General features: G+C 39.0%; 1 long non-coding RNA gene across 1 annotated transcript; it reads right to left on the bottom strand.

Moving 5' to 3' along the window:
- Nucleotides 1-802: 802 nt before the first annotated feature.
- LOC138923938 (uncharacterized) lies at nt 803-3,380 on the bottom strand. The gene is made up of 2 exons (XR_011438318.1): nt 3,070-3,380; nt 803-1,752 (listed from the first exon to the last, which is right to left on the bottom strand). It is a non-coding gene; the product is annotated as an uncharacterized lncRNA (long non-coding RNA).
- Between the last annotated feature and the right edge of the window lie 3,577 nt (nt 3,381-6,957).

Raw genomic sequence — 6,957 nt, 5'->3', positions numbered from 1 at the left:
GAAATATAAGCTTAGGATTATGAGGACAAGAATGAAACAGAAAGCAAGAGGGTATTAAAGCAGAATTTTGCAATATCTTGGTTAAGTATTCAAATATTCTGGTTGCGTTGGAAAAGTTCTTTCTATGGAGAGTGGAAGTTTCCCCAAATAATTTTGGCTGAAATTTGTCTTCGTCAATTGACTTTTATATTCATACAATTGGCAAAGTTTTTTATAGTAGAAAACTTTAATATTTCTTAAGTATGGCAGATAGATGGTAGATATAGATAGATAGATAGATAGATAGATAGATACAGATATACATATATACATAGGTAGATAGACTTTTTTAAAAACTTACATCTACTAAAGCACAAGTCTGAGGTTTGGCTTCCCACGTGGCATAACCCAGGGAAAGAATGCCCTGGTGATTTGGACTCAATTACTCTGGTTCATGTCATGGTTGTTTCTCATCATAGATCAATAAGTTCTCACACTTTTGTCAGTTCTCTGCAGACTTCATTCCTTAGCACTGAAAGCTGTTTTTTTAAGGCATGGTGCCAGATCCTAAAATCAACATTTTACTTGGTGAGGCGAGCCAACCTTCAGCAAGCTTTCCTGTGGACACCAGTGCTGGCATCCTTCTGGGGTTTGCTATACATTTCTTAATCTAGATATATTATTTATGGTGACTATAGGCTTTTTCCACCTTAACCTATAACAGGCTTGCCATATTGAAGTACTAAACTGAGGATTCCAATACTTTTTCTTCCCCAAGGGTAACATTGGTTGAAAGAAAGGACAATTTCAAACAGAACCTATATGTGTTGTTTCCTTCACTTATTCCTTTATTCAGCAAATGTATATAAAATACTTGTTGTGTTGTAGAAATAATGCTCAACACTGGCAATACAACAGTGACCAGGTTAGAAAGAAAGACCAATGTCTTCAAGTTCATAGTCTCATGGTAGACAGAGATTATTAAATACACAATTATTTGGTGATGCTGTGTGACTGAGTTTGATGGGTCAGTAAAATTTTACTGAAGAAAGTGATGTGTCAAAGTAGAGACCAAAAGGATGAGTGGAATTTCTCTAGACAAAGTACAAGTGGAGTGGTGGAGGGACCTTTATTTATTTTGACAACAGATATTTACGGATATGCCACATGTCACATCCCTGTTCTCAGGGATTTGCATTCTGTTTAGGGAGACAAGGAAAACCAGTTGTAAAATCTATAAATAAATCACCTCTGATGGCAACAGCGTCATGAAGAAGTGAAACTGGGCCGTGGTGCACATTATGTGTGCCTACCAGCTTCTAAGCGCTCTGATTTTTGGGCGGGTTACTCTTTCCCCACGCAGCTCATATACTTCTGGGAAAGCTCATGTCTCCCCTAGTAGGAGGTATGAACACAATTGTTGAAAAGAAATTCCATTTCTTTGCAAGCAGTTAGTCGAGCAACCCAAACTTCATTGAAGCAGCTTTTGCATCCCCTGACCCTAGATCTTAGATCAGGGTTGGCAATGAAACACTGTTCTAGCCACCGAAACACGAGGGGGAGATTGTGCTAAACCTCTAGGGAAGAGGTTGCCTCACTCCTACGAGAACAGGAAAAAGATGGCCTCTTTCTTGCTGTGGTTGTGATCCCCGTAGCTGCTGCCTCATATCCCTTTGTGGTCGAGAGACTCTCAGAGAAACTGAGCAATAAGTTGACTCCATGCTGGTTTCCACCTGCCTCTGGACGTTCAGTCACAGGAGCCAGTGACCACACCTGTAGAAATCAACATTTCTGTTACTCATCTGGAAACAGTGAAATGGAACCAGAGAAATGTTTGCTGTATTAGAAAAGAAGTGAGGGGAGGACAGGGGACAGTGTAGGCTCTGCTGTAGACTGGCCGGTCCAGGACAGTCTTTCCGAAGACGTAAGATTTAAACTGAGGTGAGAATTCAGCCACACTAAGCCCTGAGCGCACAAAGAACAACTCAATAGTCACACAGTTCAGCTGGGAGTAAGGAGACACCACATGGGAGACGAGCGAAGTTCTGGTCATTCCAGTCACGTGCAGAGGGTCAGGATTCACTCTAAGAGCCATTAAAGCATTTGAAGTTTGGGGATGACAAATTATTGCCTTTTTGTTTCCTATGTAATAAAATTCTGATGTTTTCAACTACCATTAAAATGTGTTATTAGTTTATAGCAAAAACACTTCATTTTACAGTGTTGATAAAATTAAAATGGAATTAACATCATTCTTAAGGCACGTGAACTTATCTTATTTCAAAAGTATTTGATGACAGGAATTTCTTGCAGAAGGCAATGACATTCAGTTAGTAAAATTAGTTAACAAGAAGTAAAGATCCAAGACAGTATAATTTTTATGAAAAATAAAGGAAGTTTGGAAAATTTGTCTTTTTAATTATTGTAGAAATCAAAATAAATTAAAGTTGCAGGATATAACTACCAAAGAATTTTTTTTATCTAAAATAATACTTTTTCAATGAAGCATTTTACTAAGAATAGAAATAGTTGAGATAATTAAGGAGGTGTGGCTTGAAGGGGTGAGAATTTTTAATTTGCTTAGAGATAAATTTAAGGTAAAAATTTAAAATGGCTTTTCTAAACTTTCATATTGCTACTCTTAAGAAGTTGTATATCATAAATATTTTTCTTTAATCATGCACCTCTTCACTAAAATATTCACTATGGAAACCTACTGAGTAATTTCCACAAATATTTGCTGAATTCCTGTGTGCCATACACTATGCTGGGGACTTTGAAGAGAAGTACAAGAAACAAACAAAATTCTCTCCCCACCATAAAATATGATGCCATCTCAAAGAGGATAAAAATACTATAAAAGAGAAAATCGTATAAAATAGAATGAGACACAATTTGAAAAGAGGTGTGGACAGACATTAGAGAAAGATCATTCTTGCTGGAGATCCAGAAAGGCATCGTGGACAGGCGTTCAGAAGAGTCTTCACACACAAGCCAGGTGCGTGCGGGTGGGGCAGAGGAGTCGGAGCAGTTTTGAATTAAATAATAGATTTTTAGCGGGTGTAGTGTTATGACTACAGCATTACTCACCTCTGACTGGCCAGCTGCTAATCTCAGGAAAGAATTCATGTTTAGAATCCCCACAGGGAGTCACACATACATGAAGGTTGAATGTCAGAAGCACATTTCCTGATGTCGAGAAATTAGCAATACGACGGAAATCCAGAGAGGAAAAACACAGAGTTTTGCTGATTGCCATGCACGTTTTTCTGAGAGTGACTAGGCGACAGCAAAGTAGATGGCAGAAACCATGGGTAGCCAGGGAGGCTGTGAGGCGTGTAATAAAAAATTACAGTCCCAGTTCCATTCCTCAAGGCCTGTGTGATCCTGCTCGAAACACTAAGCCACACTTAGCTTTACTTTGAACATTTGTACACTGGAAATAATATGCCCAGGCGTGTTCTAAGACATGAGAAAATGTATGGAGGCATTTTTTTAAGCTCTGGAATTGAGCTGTCCAACAGTAAGCCTCTAGTCTTACGTGGCTGTTTAAATTTAATGAATTAAAATCAAAGAAAATTTAAAGTACAGTTCCCTGGTCACACTAATCGAATTTCCATTGCTAGCAGCCACATGCGGCCTGTGGCTATTGTACTGGACAGCCGGACGTGGGACATTTCCAACACCACAGACAGCTCTCCTGAACAGCACTGTTCTAGGAGGCAGTGCAAATATCCATTGCTTTTTGTACTTCTCTTCATGGCTGCAGAATAAGGTGTTCCAGTAAATAAATGAATCCTTCTGGGTAGAAAAAAATTATCTGTAGGAAAGATAAGGAAAAGTGGTACAAAAATCTATCTTCATGAGAAAACGCCGTATTAATAAACTGCTATCTCCACAGTGCTATGTGTTAGGTTTCTCCAGCTCCTCACTTATTTTCCTTGAGATTTCATGGAGAAAATAATCACACTTATAGTCTCAGGAAATGGAATCAGGAGTAAAAATCATTCTGTAGTCCTCAGGTATGAGTAGAAACCACATCACATTTTAGAATATGCTCCAAACACTGTGACATGTACTTTTAAAATGCTTATGTATAACACACATGACACTAACGTGTATGAATCCCGAGTCTATGCTCGATGAAGTTTTACTTACGTACACACCTGTGTAGTCACACTTCCAGTCCCAGACGGCCCCTGTGGGCCTCCCACTCGATAAATCCCTCTCCACAAAGAGACCACTCTTCTGACTTTGGTCACTAGGAGATTAGATTTCCAGTTTCTTGACTTTGTGTAAGTGGCACTATATAGTTTATACCCTTTTTTATGTGGCTTCTCTCACTCAGTATTGTGTCTGTGACATGAGACCATGTTCTTGTAAGAAACAGTAACTAATTCTTTTCTAAAAATGAGAGGAATTTTGATATTATGCTCTCCTGTTCTGGTGAAGTGAGATCACCATTCAGAGAGGACAGTGGAGTTGCCTAATTAGTTCTGATGCTTAACAAACTGTCTTTCCATAGTTCTGATGCATATTAGTCACACACATTGTTACGAACTCGCCTAAAGGAATAGATTTATTTTCCTGACTTTCTTTTCCCCCTTAAATTGCAAAAGGTCCCCAAAGATTGTTCTTATCCTTCCAAAACTGCACTGAAAGCTCATTTTCCAAGGTGGCCACATCTTTTCTGAATATGGTGATTCTGCAGCTCCAAACATTCTGTGAATTTCTAGCTTCTTGAAGCTGAGGGTTTCTCTCCATATAAAGCGCACTTGGATGCGACAACTAAGGCAGAGGACAAGAGCAGTCTTCTTCCTCAAATGTGGCTGTGAATCCTCTTGCCTTTTGTGGAAAAGCAGTTGTGAGTAATACTGTTTTTCTAATCTCTAGATCTGCAGTCCTATTTGAAGATTAAACAGCCACATAACTATCCTTGTGAGTCCAACTCTCTAAACGTTAGATCTGGATGAGTTTAACCTTTAAAAGTTCCTTGTGTAAAACAGTGCACATGAAGAGCCCCCACTTCTTACTGTGTGCCAAGTGCCCTGAGACCCTTTACATAATCATCATTCATATAAAACTCTCCCCACTGCTCTTGCACACTTACGAGATTTTAAGGTAAGAATTATTTTCCTCCTTTATAGATGGAGAAACAAAGCTCAGGAACTTAAACATTCTCCCCCAAGGGAGCCAAGGACAGAGCCTGGCTTCAAATTCCTTGTCACATCAAAGCCACGAGTGCCCACGTCTGTCTTTCTTCTTTGTGTTTTCCTAAGAGAGAATGGGAATTGTACAGATTTTAAAGCAATATTATAGGTTCTGTGCATCTTTATATCTGTGTTTTTGTGTAAACCCTGTTCCTCTGAAGGCAGAATCAAGTCTTTTAGAGAAGAGAGAATTCATCTAATTGTAAAAGCTAAATGCTAACTGGCAAAACAGAAATGATCTTAGAAATAGCGCAATGTAAACAGATCAAGAATACAGGGTTTAAAATGTAGATCCCAAGTGATATTACACAGTTTTACAATTTGTAAACTATGTATATTGTTATAAAATGTGAAATTGTATTCTATAGAGCTATGTACCAACTACAGACTTCCAAATTTCCTTTTCATTATCCTAGAAAAAAGGGTTTCCCTTATTATAGCACAAAGAAATAGCAAAGCCATGGAAATAAGAACTTTCATTTTTTTTATCGAATGCTGTTCTCTTGCATATTGGAGGGTAAATTTTAAGATTAGCATATGTAGGTATTATGACTATTAGCATAATATTCAGACACATTCTAATCTAAATGTGGGGAAATGGATTAAACTGTGTTGGAAAAGTTAAAGTAACTAACGTGGAACATACAAAATCAGATGTTGCCAATAAGCCTACACAATTTAGGCCTCTATTTCAGGAGAAAAAATGCTTTAAAAATCCTTTTAAAGATAAAGACGTACTGGGTCTCTCTTGTTAGGTCAGCTTCTCAGCAAGTTTAAGAGCTGGCTGACACATAATCTTGTACACGGTAACTATAAACACATGAGATAACAACGGAGCTGTTGTCTTGGTCTCTAGGATTCACTTTATGGCAAAGCTTCAGATCAAAAGACAGAAGCAGCTACAGTCCGGTATTTAATACAATTATCTTTTCCTCTATTTCTAGGCTTTTAGCCATTGTCTAAGGTTTTGCTTCTTCAACTAGCTTATTTAGGCAGATGAGGTCTCAAGAAACAATAGGTGAAACTTCCATAAATGTGCAGTTGGGTGTGGGGAGTGAAGTCAGTAAAAACTGCAGTTGTTGACGAAGCCTGTGGTCCCTGTAAATTACTCACTTTCAATAACCCTGGAAAGGACTGAATCAGTGGGTCTGACACGGAAATATGTTTGGAGTAATCTAAATAGTCGCCGTGATGTTTACATAGTAACTGAGCTTTTTAAGAAAATTCAGCCAGATTATGAATGAAAAAGGTGTCCATTCTCAGGTCTTGTTTGGCTGCCTTATTTGACTATGAAAGGATTTTTATTTCTGAGACTTGGAAAGGTGGATTTTCACAGGAGGCAGTTCTCGTGACTTAACGGGTCCCTCACAGGGAGTGAGCTCCAGCTCATCCAGCTCTGAAGGCCAGAGTCTATTTTCTATGGGATGAAGCTCGAGAGCAGACATTTATGGGAATTCTCCCACTTCACCCTCAGCTGCTCGGCCAGTTGGTTGGCGTTTGCTGCTGGTGAGTCAAAGGTCATAAGTCTGACACTTGAGCAGATCGCTTTGCGTCTCACAGAGAAATCTCTGTGACAAACACGTAGATTACTGCCTCATCTCTGCCAGCGCCTGCTGAGTTGCAAGTGTGAGCCTGTTCCCAAAGGGGACCAGACTCTCTAAGGGCCTGAGGGTCCCCTAGTGAGCATGATATAACTTGTCTTTCTCATCAAATAATTTCTGCCAAAATGGAAAGACAACAACCACAAGGAAAATGGGATTAGATTTCT

Source organism: Equus caballus, chromosome 4 (genome assembly GCF_041296265.1).
Source record: "Equus caballus isolate H_3958 breed thoroughbred chromosome 4, TB-T2T, whole genome shotgun sequence".
Taxonomy (NCBI): domain Eukaryota; kingdom Metazoa; phylum Chordata; class Mammalia; order Perissodactyla; family Equidae; genus Equus; species Equus caballus.
The sequence above is the reverse complement of the archived record's forward strand: the minus strand, read 5'-3'. Positions and strand labels throughout refer to the sequence as shown.